This window comes from Lissotriton vulgaris, chromosome 9, assembly GCF_964263255.1.
Source record: "Lissotriton vulgaris chromosome 9, aLisVul1.2, whole genome shotgun sequence".
In the NCBI taxonomy this organism is placed as follows: domain Eukaryota; kingdom Metazoa; phylum Chordata; class Amphibia; order Caudata; family Salamandridae; genus Lissotriton; species Lissotriton vulgaris.
Window position 1 is genome coordinate 545,731,542 of NC_141697.1, and position 19,518 is coordinate 545,751,059.

A 19,518-nucleotide genomic window follows, 5' to 3' on the forward strand; every position below is an offset into this window, starting at 1 on the left:
GGGGCGGAGGGTGTGGGGTGCCCAGGCGACACTAGAGTGCTGGCCTCTCTAGTGGACCCCTGCGGGGGCCTCGGCCAGCCGCATTTCCCTATGTCTCAGAATGACCCGGCCCCCCTGGCCCTGTTGCCCCTCGCCCTGTGACTCTGGGCATGCCGTGTTGCCAGTCCTCAGTGTCATGCTAAGACCAATGTGAGGGATGGGCGAGGAAGTGTGAAGTGTGCAAGCTCCAGAGATATAATTTACTTTCAAAGCAAGAGTAGTCTTTGAAGGGTATAAGCTTGAAGCATGAGTGGTGGAAGCCACAAGTATAGACCTATGCAAAAGGCACAGAAGAGAGAGTACGGGTATACTTGTGGCCATGGAGGGCTTGTGCGCCATAAAACAGCTGTAAGGGCTGGCCTTCTGCTCCAGCCTGCTTATATGTTTGTGACAATATGCATATGACCTACAGCCACATAGCAAGTAGGACCATGGCACCATGCACATGACAGTGCTGCACGATTGATGCTGTGCATTGCGCACATCAAGTAACCCCAAGTCACACGTGATACTGCCACACGCATCAAACTTGTGAATGTTACATTGTGCATGACACAGTGAGACAGGTGGACCACACACAAAACACCATGCAGCCCATGTCACTGCATGTCAGTGGCAAAAACCACAGTTGATGGACAGAATGCAGAACAATGTCATACATTTACCCCAGTACAGAGATCTGGGCCTAAATCCATCGTTTTTTGCACTCCACACCACCCCAGTTCAGACATGGCCATATGCAAATCAGTCTGACCCTGTGCCTCATGGGAACAGTCCAGCCCGAAGTGCCAAGCCATGCCTTCCCTGGACCGGAAACAAGCTTCCGAGGACCGGTTTCTGGCATTCCAGCCTTTTTCAGCCCGGCTTGCTTGAATCCAGTGGTGTGGAGAGCATGGAACTCACGTCTGAGCATACCATCCCACTCGGGGTGATAAATGCAAAAACCACAGTTGATGGACAGAATGCAGAACAATGTCATACATTCATCCCAATACAGAGATCTGGGCCTAAATCCATCGTTTTTTTGCACTCCACAGCACCCCAGTTCAGATATGGCCATATGCAAATCAGTCTGACCCTGTGCCTCATGGGAACAGCCCAGCCCGAACTGCCAAGCCATGCCTTCCCTGGACCGGAAACAAGCTTCAGAGAAAACACGTTTTGGGACCCCCCTTTTTTCTCGCCCCCCGCTTGACGAATCCCCCCGAAACTTTCAGGGAAGGAGCAAAGCAATTTTAAGGAAAATTACACGCAGATCTTCAATCGGCACCAAAGTTATTCCCAATAGAATGTTGGGGATTTCCTATGGTAACTAGGTCCTAACTATATATACCTACTGTAGGTAATATATATATATATATATATATATATATATATATATATATATATATATATATATATATATATATATATATATATATATATATATATATATATATATATATATATATATATATATATATATATATATATATATATATATATATATATATATATATATATATATATATATATATATATATATATATATATATTACCTACTGGCGGTCGCCAGTAGGTATATATAGTTAGGATTTTTTCTCTATGGGATTTTTGAAAATTCTATGTCTAATAACTTTGGCGTTTGTGGACGGAATTGGCTGAAATTTTCAGGAAAATGGAACATTTTGTTTCTGAGCAGCCCCTGACAATTTGGGGGGGTTTCATCAAGGGGGGGCCGAGAAAAAAGGGGGGTCCCAAAACGCGTTTTTCCCATGTTAATTTCCATAGGGCGGTTGGCCTCACTTTTAGCTCGAACGGCTGAATGGATTTGCACGAAACTTGGCAAAATTGTAGGGACTGTTAGCCCGATGTGCCTTTGCTAGGTCTCAATATATGTGCTCCAGTGGATTTTGAGTAATTTAGGTTCAAAAAAAGATATATATCTGGGCGGAGCCTAACCACACATCTGATCTGATTGGCTGTCAGCACTTCATCCAAGAAGTGTTGGCAGCCATCTTGGGACCAATATACATGATAGCACCTCATCAAAAAGCATTGTAGTTAATAGAGGGTTTTAGGACTTTAGTTACATTATAAATCATTTGTTGATGGTACCATACTCGTTTTAGGAATTGTGGTGGGTTCTAAGGTGATTTTACCATGTGAAAAAACCTTCTGCTGTGATATCATGAATATTGTTTGAAAGAAAACTAATATCTCATGATTTTCCCACAGTGGTTTGGAAGGGGATCTATAAGCTAAACTGAAAGCATATTTTCTGTAAATTCACATTATCTTTCTCAGTCATGTGAAAATGAAGTCTGACATTCTCAGTAAAACATGTACATCCAACAAGGACAGAGACTGTCAGTTGATTCCTTTGTGTTCTACTGCAGCCTCCTAGAGTGTTCTAAAGAACAACTAGAGCGCTAACAGTCCTACTTATTACAAAGGTATGGCACACCTGGAGCCATCGTGATGGGAATAAAGTGGTAACTCTTAAAACATGTAATTTAAAAAGAAACAACATGAGGGGGTATATTTTGCCATAGGAAGTATGATTAGTGCTGCAGAATGAAAAATTAGGGCACATTTTGAGTGACTTCTCAAATCCTTTTCTATTTCATTAAAACATTCCGACATGCAGTCTCCCAAAATGGCCACCAGAGACAAAAGAGCCCAAATGTAGCCCAAATATCACCCAGATGTAGCCCAAGTATAGCCCAATGACAGAATGTCCCAGAGTGTTCTAAAGAACAACTAGAGCGCTAACAGTCCTACTTATTACAAAGGTATGGCACACCTGAAGCCATCTTGATTGGAATAAAGTGGTAACTCTTAAAACATTTAATTTAAAAAGGAACAAAATGAGGGGGTATATTTTGCCATATGAATTATGATTAGTGCTGCAGAAAGAAAAATTAGGGCACATTTTGAGTGACTTCTCAAACCCTCTTCAATTTCATTAAAAAATTCTGACATGCAGACTGAAACATGCACTTTGAATACCAGCAGCAGACGTCCCTGGTGAGCAGTAGCTTTACTACAGTGATCTAATGTGTAACTAGAGTGCTAACATTCAGAATTTATGGCAAATGTGTGACACATCTGAATGCCTTCTTGATGGAACCAAAGTAAACAAGCATTGAAAATGCAATAGATCTCGCCCTCGTTTAAGTTAAAGCCATTCTGTTTGTAATGAGGTGGCTTTTTAGCTTTGCTTTTATTAGTGTTTTTTCAACTTTCATGTAAATAACATGCATCTGTATGCATATAAGTATATGTATGCATGCATTTATGTTTGTATTTATATAGATATACAGATGATATATGTTTATATATGTATGTATATATATATATTCACTGAAAAAACCATAGGCTATAGACCATATATAGTTAGGAATTAGCATTTACAAAACCTTGAAAATTCACTGAAAAAACCATAGGTTATAGACCATATATAGTTAGGAATTAGCATTTACAAAACCTTGAAAATTCACTGAAAAAACCATAGGTTATAGACCATATATAGTTAGGAATTCGCATTTACAAAACCTTATTTTACTCACACAAAACCATTGAAATTCCTTATATAGTTAGTTGCACTAACTATATATCGCGCACCCGCAATCCACTGCTGATGATGTCACATATTACATCATTCATGACATGGTCAGTGACATCACTGATGACATCACTGATGACATCTCAAATGACATCACTGATGACATCACTGATGACAACATCCAGTGACTGTATGTTTCTGTAAAGTTAAAATATGTCTTACATATTGAAGAATGAGTGGATGTATAAGTGTCTGGATGAAGGATTTAGTAGGTGCATGACTGACTGTATGAGTGAGTGATTAAATGTGTCTCACTGAGTGCATGGGTTAGTGACTAAACTGTCTTAATTTGTGCATCATTATGTCTGTTGTTCTGTAAACTGTTGCATGTGTTGATAAGTAGCTATATGAGTAACTATATGGGTTATTGATTGGTTACCCAAGTATTTGTATGGGAGACTGAGTGTGTGTGTGGGTGGCTGGGAGGTTTATGACTCTGTGCATAGATGTGTGAGCAGTTGATTCACTAGATGTATGGTTTCAAAAGTGCATGTGGAAACAGCTGTATGGGTGGTTGACTGTGTGCATGAGTGTATTGGTGAGTGAATGGATATCTCAGTGCTACATGTCAAAGTAAGTACATATGTAAAACACAGTACATGTGAGAGTTGACATATATAAATAACTGTGCATAAGAGCCAGTGAATGTGTGAGTGGCTGTATGGATCATTGTGAACTTGTATCAGGGATTGTATAGGAGAGTAAATATGTGTTAGTATATGTTTGAATAAGTAAAGTTTGTATAACTGTATAGTTGAGGAAATGGAGGTGTGATTGATTCTTTGCATGACTGACTAGGTGTGTGAGTAACTCCATGGATGAGTGACAGTCTGTGAGTGTCTGTTTACACTGATTGTATCTAAGGTTATATTAGAGTCTGAAGAGGTTCATCGTATTATCACATGAATGATATCATCAGTGATGTGATCAGTAATGTCAAATGAGATGTCATCAGTGATGTCATCAGTGATGTCATTTGAGATGTCATCAGTGATGTCATTTGAGATGTCATCAGTGATGTCATCAGTGATGTCACTGACCATGTCATGAATGATGTAATATGTGACATCATCAGCAGTGGATTGCGGGTGCGCGATATATAGTTAGTGCAACTAACTATATAAGCAATTTCAATGGTTTTGTGTGAGTAAAATAAGGTTTTGTAAATGCGAATTCCTAACTATATATGGTCTATAACCTATGGTTTTTTCAGTGAATTTATATATATATATATATATATTGCCACAGCTTCTTTCTCCTACGTTAAGTAGATCAAAGACACGGCACATATATATATATCTATACTACTATTATAAAGGAAGAACTTTGAGGCTTTGAGGCAGGTAAACTCAGGAACCACAGCGCCAATCCACACACCCGATACATCGTTGGAATCCTCAGGGTGTGCAGATGGACATAGGCTATATAAATTAAAAAAATATGTTATATGTAAAAAATGTACATTTAAAAAAAAGTAGTCCCCTCGAAGTAGCGCCGGCCGCGACCTGCGTGCTGACGTCGTCCAGGAGCGCGAGGAGGAGTGGCGTCCAGGAACGCGAGGAGGAGCGGCGGACATGGCGCGGGGGAGGAGCACTGACGAGCGGCACACAGGCGGTGAGCAGCAGCGGACCGGCGGAGCTGCGAGGAGCACTGAACTGAGGAGCGGCGGCTGAGGTAAGGCTCCGGGGGACAATGTTGGGGCAGGCGGGGGTCGGGACACGCGGGGGACGGGGAGTTACAACAAAAAAGCTCCGGGGGACAATGTCGGGGCAGGCGGGGGACCCTCTTGCATAATTGTGCTCAAGCTCCCGACTCCCGCCGGCCGCTCCATACTCTGTGAACTCCTACTCTTATCCCTGCAACCTCTGCTCATCCTCGCCTCCCTGCAAACAGAGCATCAGAGCCCCACTTACCCAGAAAGCTCCCCAGTGCCTCAGGCGCTGCTGCTGGCCACCACTGCAACACTGGGCCTCTGGCATAATTGTGTGAGGTAAGCCTCCGGAGGACAATGTCAGGTCAGGCGGGGGTCTGGGCAGCCGGGGGACGGGGCCCCGGGCTGCTGGCCAATGTCGGGGCAGGCGTGGGTCGGGGAAGCCTGATTGCTCCCGGACAAGGTCGGGACGGGCTGCTAGTATGTATATATATATATATATATATATATATATATATATATATATATATATATATATATATATATATATATATATATATATATATATATATATATATATATATATATATATATATATATATATATATATATATATATATATATATATATATATATATATATATATATATATATATATATATATATATATATATATATATATATATATATATATATATATATATATATATATATATATATATATATATATATGTTAGAAAATGCACTCCTGCCCTTTTGACAGGCACACTCAACGCTCCTAGCCATCCGGCTCTTCTCGCATCTCATGCGCTCTGAAACCTCTCCTCCTCATTGTTATTCCATGTACTAAAATTACTAAAATTCTTGCTTATAAAAGCCTCATCGTGAGAGCAAAAGCTGACTATTACTCCTCTCTGATCTGTAATCCCAAAAATAATGCCAGGAGTATTTTTAACATCTTAAACAGCGTTACCAATCCAGACGCGTGCAAGAACGAGATTGTCCCGTCTCAAGATCTTTGTGACAATCTTGCCGTATTCTTTAAAGAAAAAATCGATCTGATTCTTCAAGATTTGGACATCCCCCTTGACAGTGACTCCTCCCTGGAATCTAGACCCGCTCCACTGGCTAACCAGGTACCCAACCCGGTTTTGACTCTGGAAAGCCCCTTGCTCAGTTTCCAGCCACTCACCTTTGAAAAATTTTCTAATATAGCGAGAGAGATTGTTTCCGGCTCCCCTCTGGACCCGCTCCCTCCTAAAATTTGGAAGGAGTTTGCTGTCGAGCTTTTTCCCTCCCTCCATCTCCTCTGCAATCAATCTCTGATAACCGGCACCGTTCCTGCCCACTGGAAGCGTGCGCTCGTCTCTCCCCTGTTGAAAAAACCCTCTCTGGACCCAGAGTGTTCAAAAAACTACCGACCCATTTCACTGTTGCCTTTTCCCGCCAAGATAGTCGAGCGAGTGGTTAGTAACACTCTTTCCACCCACTTAGAACAACTTCTCCTACTTGACGAGGACCAATTTGGCTTCCGGCCGGCCCATGGGACCGAAACAGCCCTCATCACCGCCATGGATGAACTTCAGAGGCGTGCAGACAGAAATCAGGCTTCTTTTTTGATTCTGCTTGATATGTCTGCCGCCTTTGACACGGTTAATCATAAGATCTTGTTAAGGCGGTTGTTTGAGACAGGGGTGAGAGACTCGGCTCTGAGTTGGTTCCACTCTTTTTTGCAGGGCAGGCAGCAGGCGGTTTCTATGCCTCCTTTTCAATCCCCCTTCTCCCCCGTCCTGCATGGTGTGCCCCAGGGCTCTGCCATCAGCCCTATCCTTTTTAATATTTACCTTAGGCCACTAATCTCGCTCATCAAAGGCTTTGGCATTCGAATTATTAATTATGCCGATGACACGCAGATGATCCTTTCCTTGGAAGGAGAGGAGTCCATCTCTGTGGAGGTTTTACACAACTGCCTCAGGAATACGGCCAGCTGGTTAAAGGCAAACTCGCTTCACTTTAATGCCGGGAACTTTTTAGCGCTGGAACAAGGATCCCTCGCCCGTTTCCGAACAATTTTTGGCCCCCTGAATCCGGCTCTAGCGTCCGGCCTTCAGACTCTGTCCGTAACCTGGGAGTCATGCTGAACCATGGGCTCAGTATGGACACCCATGTTCAGAAAACATCGGCCTGTTGTTTCTCCATCCTTCGCTCACTCAGGAAGGTTCTGCCCCTGCTACCATCTCATGCCCGCGTCCAGGTGGTTAGATGTACCATCCTGAGCAGGTTGGACTATTGTAATGCCCTCCTGCTCGGGTCCCCTGAGTATCTACTGGACAGACTCCAAAGGGTTCAATCTGCGGCGGCTAAATTGGCGTTGGGGCTGCCTAGGAGATCTCATGGTCCATCTGCCCTTGCAAAACTACATTGGCTTCCTCTTAGACAGAGGATTCAATTTAAAGTCCTTTGCATTGTGTTTAGGGCTCTTCACGGATGCGGCCCAGTCCCCCTCAGGTCCAAGTTTGTCTGGTACACCCCTTCCAGACACCTTCGCTCATCGGATGCTAAACTGGTAGTTGTTCCCAGATTTAAGAAGTTCAGAGCTGGTGGCAGATCCTTTCAGGTGACTGCATCCAGACTCTGGAACACTCTCCCCATCGAGATTAGGGCCACTAATGAACTTATGCAGTTTAGGAAAAAGGTAAAAACTTGGCTTTTCCCTGGCTAGCCTTCGCTCCCCAGGCATACTTCGCTGCCTTCTGTAGTCTGGATTCTATTAGCGCCAGGATGCCTGCAACGGTGACAGTCGCGCTCTATAAATTCTTAAAATAAATAAAAAATAAATAAATAATGTGCCCGATGCGTTTCATCAGTATGGATGAACTAAAGTATCTCAAGAATGATCATCCCATTATGCCTGTCCTGTATTTGATCCCAAAGGTCCACAAAAACCCCAATAGACCCCCAGGCAGGCCCATCATCTCTGCATGTGGGGGTCTGTTGGAAAAAACCACCATCTACGTGGATTCATTTTTACAAGACTTTGTTTGTGGGCTACCCTCCTACATCCAAGATTCTAGTGACTTTCTGAGGAAACTCGGTGAATTACAATGGGATCATGACTGCTTGTTAATTACGCTTGATGTAACAACATTATATACGAGCATTATCCATGTGGATGGGTTGAGGGCTATATCACATTACTTGGGTCAACGTCCGATTGAATTGGTTGAACATAACAAAATGCTACTGTCTATGATCAATTTCTGCCTGAACAACAACTATTTCATGTTCAATAAACAACATTACCAGCAGGTCAGGGGGGTAGCCATGGGGGCCTGTTTCTCTCCTAGTTACGCCTGTATTCATATGGGGTACTGGGAGAGACAGGTCCTCTGTGGTGAACACTCTGCCACATGCAGAGATCACATCGTTCGGTGGTATATATACATCGACGATGTTTTTATGATCTGGAAAGGTACACGAGCACAGGCAGAACAGTTCATTGCTCAGTTGAATACTAACAATTACAACTTAGCCTTCACCTAAGACATTAGTACAACACACGCCACCTTTCTTGACGTTGCAATTGAAGTCAACAATTGACAATTGGAAACATCTCTGTTCAGGAAGCCCACAGCGGGCAATACGGTACTGCATGCTCTTAGTCACCATCCTCCACATTTAATCCGGAGCATCCCTTATGGGGAGATGCTAAGGATTAGAAGAGCATGCAGCACTGAGGTCCAATGCAGAATAGCACAACAGGCTAGTAGACTGAGGTTTTTGGCTCGCGGCTATAGTGAAAATATAGTAGCAGCAGCTATACGTAAAGCCAATGCAATACCACGTGCTGTGGCCTTACTCCATAAAAAATCACAAATTTCAACGGTGACACCTGTGCAGCAACCTGTTAGATTAATATGGTCTTTCAACAGCCAACATGGAGCTCTGAGAAAGATTATCAACAAATACTGGGACTTAGTGAAATGTGATCCGGTCATTGGAAACACCATGCCTAAAAAAACGGCTATCACTTACCGGAAAGCTTATTCTTTACAAGGCGCATTGGTGAAATCTAGCCCTGAACTTGAAACAAGGAAAGATTGGCTGGCAGGTAGTAAAGGGTTTAGGAAGTGTGCTTCCTGTAAAGCCTGAACACATGGGGTGAACAAAACAGAATATTGTACCCCATTCTCCAATGTCCCATTCAAGATCAGCAAAAAGCTCACCTGTAAAAGTGATTTTGCGGTGTACGTATTGGAGTGCCCATGTGGTCTGGCATATGTGGGCAGCTCCAAGTTACAAGTACACAAGAGAGTCCTTCAACATCTAAGGGCTAATAACACAAATGACCCAGCATATCCAGTGGCTAGGCACTTCAGGGAACAACACAATAGCAACAGTGCATTACTGAAGTATTATGTCATTGACTCAGTAGCACCCATGAGGAGGGGTGGGGACAGGGATGCTGCACTTAGGAGATTGGAAACTAGGTATATCCTAATGATGGATAGTAAGGCACCCAATGGGCTTAATGCTTCGGAAGACTTTTACACCTGTCTGTAAAACAATCTAATTTTCCGTAACAGATATGTTATCTTATGTTTCTAAATACCATCATAGAATAATCAATCCAATAGGTGCACAATGTGGCATCATTTATGTAATTCCAGCTTGCCAGTGTACTTGTTATGTTGATATGTGCTTCAGAGTTTATATAATGTTCATTCATCCTGCCACTGCCTGTGTTAAGATGACAGACGTGGTTTAGTCTGATTAACATCTGAAACTTATGCAACTAAAAATTATGGTTTTTGTTAGTTTACACTACACCCAGCACTTTATTATACTTTTTTTATTCACATGTAGTAGGGGTGTGATTGTTCGAACATATACAAGTGTGGTATATGCATATTACGCTGGTCGGCCTACCATTGGTGTATATTGATGGTTATCCATTTTTTCTCATACATTGAAAATTGGATTTTTTAGCATATGATGTACTGGATATGTGAAGGTTATTTGGTTAAAAGTATTTATATAAGTATATGTCTAGTTGTAACAGAACACTTATGAATTATTGTGGAACTGGTTACACAAATATTGACTTTTAATATCTATGCTTAGATGGCAATCCTGTGTAGGGTTGCAAAAATGGATTTATCCAGTAATCATGTTTTAACCTACTCACATCGGCGTATTAGAATTAATTGGCATTATGCGAGTTTATTTTTATAAACAATGTAACCACTTGCAATACCTGATTCAGGGGGATTTATCCCAACACTTGTGTTCTTGATTTCACAGCGCATTGTTATCTTAATGTTATTACAACGTGTAGTATGTTTACTATGTCCATTGCGCTGTGATTCACACTCCTATGTTGATTGGCTCAGCCAATCGTATGAGCACTTTAAATTTCTGCCATTCCCTTCTGGGGTGCCATGTGACCAAGGCCTCTGGGAGGCCGAAACGTTATGCTGTCCGTGTGTTGCAGAATACATTAATTTACTCACGGAAAAACTGGGTCTCCTGTTCTTTGGCGGCGCTGCAGTGATATTGAGACTATGGCGCTGTTCGTGAGAAATTGTGTGGATATATATATATATATATATATATATTACCTACTGGCGGTCGCCAGTAGGTATATATAGTTAGGATTTTTTCTCTATGGGATTTTTGAAAATTCTATGTCTAATAACTTTGGCGTTTGTGGACGGAATCGGCTGAAATTTTCAGGGAAATGGCACATTTTGTTTCTGAGCAGCCCTTGAAAATTTGGGGGGGTTTTGTCAAGGGGGGGCCGAGAAAAAAGGGGGGTCCCAAAACGCGTTTTTCCCATGTTAATTTCCATAGGGCGGTTGGACTCACTTTTAGCTCGAACGGCTGAATGGATTTGCACGAAACTTGGCAAAATTGTAGGGACTGTTAGCCCGATGTGCCTTTGCTAGGTCTCAATGTATGTGCTCCAGTAGTTTTTGAGAAATTAACATTTAAATCAAGATATATATCTGTAACAGCGCTCCAGGCTGCGCTCCGGTTCGCTTACTTTTCGCGAAACGGAACTTTGCGATGCGAAGCTGATTGGCTCCCCCGTGTCTGTCAACATTCTAAACAGTCCGGAGCGGCCGCCATCTTATCTCTCGGTAGGATCGAGAGAGAAGAAGAGGTGAAAAACGAAGGGGGAATTTAATGAAAGGCGGCAAGGTATACCCCTCTTGACCCCCTAGGAATGTTGTTGGGGTTATTAAAGGGTCCCGTGGGGAAAATAAAAAAAAATGATTTTTCACGGTAGAAGCGCTTCACGGGCCGCGAACTGGGCCGCAAACTGGTAGCGAAACGGGAATTCGCCATTTTGTGCTTCGTTTTAATTAAATTACTAGGTATAAGGGGGTGCGGGAGACGTATCCTAATCCCCTATGTTTCATGAGGGTGGCTGAGGAGGCTCATATATGTTGATACATCTCTTCCAGCGGCTGTGCGTGAGCTTTTTATTTTTTTTGCTGCGTGACGTCTGTTAACGTTCGATTCGATGGAAATCAGGAAGTGTTGACCGCCAATTTGTCACTGCGATAAAATATTTTGTTATAAATGAATCCTTATTGATAAACATTGTCTGCGCCATCTTGCCTTTTTTCCAATTCCACAATTTTGTCGTGCACGGCAGCCATTTTAGATGCCAGGCTGGTCCCAGGCTATCACCTATCCCTGCGGATGTAGTTTATGGCCCTAGCTGTAGAGAATCCAGACATGCCAACCCTCCCGATTCAGGCGTGAGACTACTGATTTCAGTGCTAGTCTCCCGCCTCCCGATTTCTGCAAGCAAAAACCCAGGGGCATATTACCAACAACTAGCGATAATTTTTGTCTCTAACTTGTTTAGAGACAAAAATTATCGCCGCACATCGGCGATTTTTATCGCAGATAAACCTTGCTATTAGCAAGGTTTATCGCAAATGCGATAAAAAACGGCCGCAATGCATGAATATCGCAGAAAAGTCAGCGATATTCATGTATTATCGAGCAAATGCTCTTAGCCATGTTATCCACCTCCCATTGGATAACATGGCTAAGAACTGCTCAGGGTACTATCACTGACATGCAAAGCGGGGCCCACGATGGTCGCTATCTCCTTTTAGCTGTCACTAACTGGTGTTAGCGACAGCTTGGTAATAGGGAGATAATTTTATCTCCGCTTTCTTGGCTTTTAAAGCCAAAAAAGCGGAGATAAACCCCCTTGATAATATGCCCCATGATTCCTCGGGGGTTTCAGCTAACAGGGCTTGGTATTGTGTTACGTGGTAATTCTTCCAGGAAACGTCAGAGGGTCGATGCAGGGGTTCTAGAAGGGGTGATAAACCATTTAAGCCTCATAAACAAGCGCATGGTCTTTTAAAGATCTGTGAAGTACTCGGGGCGGCGGTGTGTGTGTGTCCTCTTTCAGGAGCGGGCGGGGGGGGGGGGGCACTGCCAGCAACTTCCAGGCTAGGCAGTGTTCAACACTTGCATCACCCTTTCTCTGCCTGCTATTGCGCTCCATGCTTCGGAAAGGTAAGAAAAAGAACGTGCATTTGAGTTTGAGACACATATCTTAAACCTGTTTAATGGTTTTTGCCACTTGACACCCTTCTGGCTGCAGCTCTATGTTTGTGAAGCGTGTTTGCCCACAGGGCACGATGTCGCTGAACAGCCGTTGTCTGTTACTCACTCGCTGTTACTTATCTATCGCCAACTGCCCTTACTTGGATTAAAGGAATGCTGGATGCTTCCTAAGGACTGTAGAATTAATGCTCCAACCTAGTTTGACCCCAAAACATAGGGAAAACCCAAGTAGTGATCATGCCCTTCATGGTACATCTACCCCAGCGTTGACTATCAACGTATTTGGGACACTGGTAGCAGAAGATGCCTCTTCCAATCTCAGGTTCTAGCCCATAGAAGGATAACCCAGGGGGCAGGAAAGACTGTGGGAACCAGAGGGGAACATTCTGTGCAACTACCTGCTCTTTTCCTGAATAAAGATAATGCCAAGGTCAATAATACCCTGTTGCCATTTGGCTCTAACGCAGTGTTTACCAAATTTTGTATGCACCGCAGCACACTAGTTAGATGACAACTACCACCACCCGCCTGCTGCCCTCGCTAAAGCGCGGATGAATATGTCTTACTGAAGCGACCTGAAACCTGCCCATGGTTGCAAAGGGAAACCCACCCAGAGTACATGGTACCTGTCTCTATATCGTGCCAGCAGATGTTCCTCATAAAAGCCCTGGCGCCCAATTGCCCAATACATCTCAGCATTTTGCAGCGCCTCTCTTTGCGTTGTAATTTCCAGGGAAAGTGTAAAATTATACTTCCCACCATTGGGCTGGTAACCGGTGGCAAAGGCAGACAGACCCTGGGCATAAGATCAGTTTCCTAGAGTAAAACAATAATTATCCCGCACCATGACCACAGGTAGTGAGTGTGCCCCATGAGACATCCCCCAGTTCTGTGTGACACAAACCCTGACGTGCTGTGTGCCAGTTGTGTGAATCATTCTAGGGTGACTAAGCCCTAATGTGCCCCACAATGCAGGAGTCAACAACCCTGGTGCTCCAAGGCCCAAAACTGGTCAAACAAGGCACACAACCAGAACCCATGCCTGCACTGTTAGCCTGTAGCGAAGACTCCCAGATCCATAATGCGTTTCTTGTAACATTCCACCAAACTACTGCTTTAGCGCCATGCTATATACATATTGGCAACCTATCCAAGCACCACAAAAAGTAGCTAAGAAATTGAGCCTCAACCTTGAAAAGTAACAATCACTGGCCCTGCAACGAGGCAGAAAATGCTCGAGGAAATGAGCAGCCAAAATGGTGGGGGAGGGAAATATACCCTGCCCAAGACCTGGCGCCCAGGAAGTGACAGCCCTCGTACGCCGCAACCAGGCTAGGGGGACTCCACCCAGAGTCCCTGCCCCTGAAGGGGGCGGAGGGTGTGGTGTGCCCAGGCGACACTAGAGTGCTGGCCTCTCTAGTGGACCCCTGCGGGGGCCTCGGCCAGCCGCATTTCCCTATGTCTCAGAATGGCCCCGGCCCCCCTGGCCCTGTTGCCCCTCGCCCTGTGACTCTGGGCATGCCGTGTTGCCAGTCCTCAGTGTCATGCTAAGACCAATGTGAGGGATGGGCGAGGAAGTGTGAAGTGTGCAAGCTCCAGAGATATAATTTACTTTCAAAGCAAGAGTAGTCTTTGAAGGGTATAAGCTTGAAGCATGAGTGGTGGAAGCCACAAGTATAGACCTATGCAAAAGGCACAGAAGAGAGAGTACGGGTATACTTGTGGCCATGGAGGGCTTGTGCGCCATAAAACAGCTGTAAGGGCTGGCCTTCTGCTCCAGCCTGCTTATATGTTTGTGGCAATATGCATATGACCTACAGCCACATAGCAAGTAGGACCATGGCACCATGCACATGACAGTGCTGCACGATTGATGCTGTGCATTGCGCACATCAAGTAACCCCAAGTCACACGTGATACTGCCACACACATCAAACTTGTGAATGTTACATTGTGCATGACACAGTGAGACAGGTGGACCACACACAAAACACCATGCAGCCCATGTCACTGCATGTCAGTGGCAAAAACCACAGTTGATGGACAGAATGCAGAACAATGTCATACATTTACCCCAGTACAGAGATCTGGGCCTAAATCCATCGTTTTTTGCACTCCACACCACCCCAGTTCAGACATGGCCATATGCAAATCAGTCTGACCCTGTGCTTCATGGGAACAGTCCAGCCCGAACTGCCAAGCCATGCCTTCCCTGGACCGGAAACAAGCTTCCGAGGACCGGTTTCTGGCATTCCAGCCTTTTTCAGCCCGGCTTGCTTGAATCCAGTGGTGTGGAGAGCATGGAACTCACGTCTGAGCATACCCATCCCACTCGGGGTGATAAATGCAAAAACCACAGTTGATGGACAGAATGCAGAACAATGTCATACATTCATCCCAATACAGAGATCTGGGCCTAAATCCATCGTTTTTTTGCACTCCACAGCACCCCAGTTCAGATATGGCCATATGCAAATCAGTCTGACCCTGTGCCTCATGGGAACAGCCCAGCCCGAACTGCCAAGCCATGCCTTCCCTGGACCGGAAACAAGCTTCAGAGAAAACACGTTTTGGGACCCCCCTTTTTTCTCGCCCCCCGCTTGACGAATCCCCCCGAAACTTTCAGGGAAGGAGCAAAGCAATTTTAAGGAAAATTACACGCAGATCCTCAATCGGCAGCAAAGTTATTCCCAATAGAATGTTGGGGATTTCCTATGGTAACTAGGTCCTAACTATATATACCTACTGTAGGTAATATATATATATATATATATATATATATATATATATATATATATATATATATATATATATATATATATATATATATATATATATATATATATTGCCACAGCTTCTTTCTCCTACGTTAAGTAGATCAAAGACACGGCATATATATATATATCTATACTACTATTATAAAGGAAGAACTTTGAGGCTTTGAGGCAGGTAAACTCAGGAACCACAGCGCCAATCCACACACCCGATACATCGTTGGAATCCTCAGGGTGTGCAGATGGACATAGGCTATATAAATTTAAAAAATATGTTATATGTAAAAAATGTACATTTAAAAAAAAGTAGTCCCCTCGAAGTAGCGCCGGCCGCGACCTGCGTGCTGACGTCGTCCAGGAGCGCGAGGAGGAGTGGCGTCCAGGAACGCGAGGAGGAGCGGCGGACATGGCGTGGGGGAGGAGCACTGACGAGCGGCACACAGGCGGTGAGCAGCAGCGGACCGGCGGAGCTGCGAGGAGCACTGAACTGAGGAGCGGCGGCTGAGGTAAGGCTCCGGGGGACAATGTCGGGGCAGGCGGGGGTCGGGACACGCGGGGGACGGGGAGTTACAACAAAAAAGCTCCGGGGGACAATGTCGGGGCAGGCGGGGGACCCTCTTGCATAATTGTGCTCAAGCTCCCGACTCCCGCCGGCCGCTCCATACTCTGTGAACTCCTACTCTTGTCCCTGCAACCTCTGCTCATCCTCGCCTCCCTGCAAACAGAGCATCAGAGCCCCACTTACCCAGAAAGCTCCCCAGTGCCTCAGGCGCTGCTGCTGGCCACCACTGCAACACTGGGCCTCTGGCATAATTGTGTGAGGTAAGCCTCCGGAGGACAATGTCAGGTCAGGCGGGGGTCTGGGCAGCCGGGGGACGGGGCGGACAGGGGCCTGGGCTGCTGGCCAATGTCGGGGCAGGCGTGGGTCGGGGAAGCCTGATTGCTCCCGGACAAGGTCGGGACGGGCTGCTAGTATATATATATATATATATTCACAGAAAAAACCATAGGTTATAGTGGATGTATAGTTAGGAATTTGCATTTACAAAACCTTGAAAATTCAATGAAAAAACCATTGGTTTTAGGCCATATATAGTTAGGGATTTGCATTTACAAAACCTTATTTTACTCGCATAAAACCATTGAAATTCCATATATAGTTAGATGCGCTAACTATATATCGCGCACCCGCAATCCACTGCTGATGATGTCACATATTACATCATTCATGACATGGTCAGTGACATCACTGATGACATCACTGATCACAACATCCAGTGACTGTATGTTTCTGTAAAGTTAAAATATGTCTTACATATTGAAGAATGAGTGGATGTATAAATGTCTGGATGAAGGATTTAGTAGGTGCATGACTGATTGTATGAGGGAGTGATTAAATGTGTCTCACTGAGTGCATGGGTTAGTGATTAAACTGTATTAATTTGTGCATCATTATATCTGTTGTTCTATGAAGTGCTGCATGTGTTAATCAGTAGCTATATGAGTAACTATATGGGTTATTGATTGGTTGCCTAAGTATTTCTATGGGAGAGTAAGTGTGTGTGTGGGGGTGGCTGGGAGGTGTGTGACTCTGTGCATAGATGTGTGAGCAGTTGATTCACTAGATGTATGGTTTCAAAAGTGCATGTGGAAACAGCTGTATGGGCGGTTGACTGTGTGCATGAGTGTATTGGTGAGTGAATGGATATCTCAGTGCTACATGTCAAAGTAAGTACATATGTAAAACACACTCCATGTGAGAGTTGACATATATAAATAACTGTGCATTAGAGCCAGTGAATGTGTGAGTGGCTGTATGGATCATTGTGAACTTTTATTAGGGATTATATAAGAGAGTAAATATGTGTTAGAATGTTTCAATAAGTAAGGTGTGTATAACTGTATAGTTGAGGAATTGGAGGTGTGATTGATTCTTTGCATGACTGTCTAGGTGTATGAGTAACTCCATGGATGAGTGACAATCTGTGAGTGTCTGTTTTCACTGACTGTATCTAAGGATATATCAGAGTCTGTAGAGGTTCATCGTATTAACACATGAATGATGTCATCTGTGATGTTGTCAGTGATGTCATTTGAGTTGTCATCAGTGATGTCATCAGTGATGTCATTTGAGATGTCATCAGTGATGTCATTTGAGTTGTCATCAGTGATGTCATCAGTGATGTCACTGACCATGTCATGAATGATGTAATATGTGACATCATCAGCAGTGGATTGCGGGTGCGCGATATATAGTTCGCGCATCTAACTATATATGGAATTTCAATGGTTTTATGCGAGTAAAATAAGGTTTTGTAAATGCAAATCCCTAACTATATATGGCCGAAAACCAATGGTTTTTTCATTGAATTTTCAAGGTTTTGTAAATGCAAATTCCTAACTATATATCCACTATAACCTATGGTTTTTTCTGTGAATTTCATTGGTTTTTTAATAGCAAATATGAAAAGCTTTAAAATGTCAAGTACGTGATAGATAAAAACATTTTCGTATTTATGCACGCTGATGTGCTTTGAACGCTGCCCCCCCCCTCCCCTCTTTTCTCTTAGTAGTACTCTCTCTTTGCAGATAGTGAATGGTAGTTAACGCAGGCCTTTGCCCCCGTTGTAATCCGTCGTGCCTGCTTGTCTCTCCATTTGATTGATTGTTATCCAAGCATTTACTGTTTTAGAATTGGTTCTCTTTGGATCATTCTCTATTTACAAACAAGCACAAAGTCGCAATACTCTGTTTAGTCTTTGCAGATAGTGAAAAATCGTGTAAAAAAATAAAAGTAATCGAGCAAAATCAGTAGGCCACTAATTGGATCTCTTTTTGACCTCGCTAAAATAGAAATATTAGGAACAACCCTTCATGAGAAATACGAAAATATTGAGATGAACTGAGCTCCACACCATGAGGGCTGCAAGACAGCTCGACTCCGTCACCCACCCCGCCCAAAATAACGACAAACCCTATGCAAATATTAAAAATATAGACAACACACCAGCAAAGAAACAGGGTAAAACATTTTATTAAATAACTATTTACATAACTATTTTATACTTTTTATTGCCCGATCCGGCTAGCTCAATCGATCGAGCATGAAACTCATGCACTCTGATAGCAAGCGTTGCTACTGATGCTATGCAGACCAAAACTGGTTTTCAGTTTGTACATTTTTCTAGATTTTTCAATCCAAGGTTGGTTGACTTTGTAGAACGATGGCTTCAGATTTTCAACATACGGTGTGGTGGCGCGGACTGGGAGGGGGCGCTTCGCTCCTGCCCCCTCCCCAAGTAAGATTTTCATACGTGAAAGTACGTTAATGGTTTTGGTCCCTGAGTTGCTTCAATGTCACTGCCATTCTCAAATGGCATAAGTTCTGGATGTTGGGTGCCATAGTTAAGAGTTCTGAGCAGTGCTTGTAACACTGTCTGAAGCTTATTTCCACCTACTGCAGCTTCACTATTCTCAAAGTAAGTGAGTGTCGTTTGTGGACCTGACTGCATTAGAAAACAATGTGATATGTTACCTTCCTAAACAGCTTGACGGAGGCCCCTGAGGGGCGGTGTGATGGCCATGGACTCGGAGAAGACGCTTGGCTCCGACACCCTCCCCAAGTCTTATAGCACTGGTGTAGCCTGAGATCGCCCCCGACATAGGCGGCCGGCTCCCGGGGTCCGGCGGAACTTTTTGCCTTTTGATGACTCTTCAATTCTGGACCTTGTCCCACAATCCGTTTGACTTGAAGACACGCTGTAGTGGGGCGCCCCTTTACCGTTTCAGTTGCCATTCCGCCCGCTTTTGCTACACTGTGCCTCTTCCGCCATTCAGCTGTTTACCGC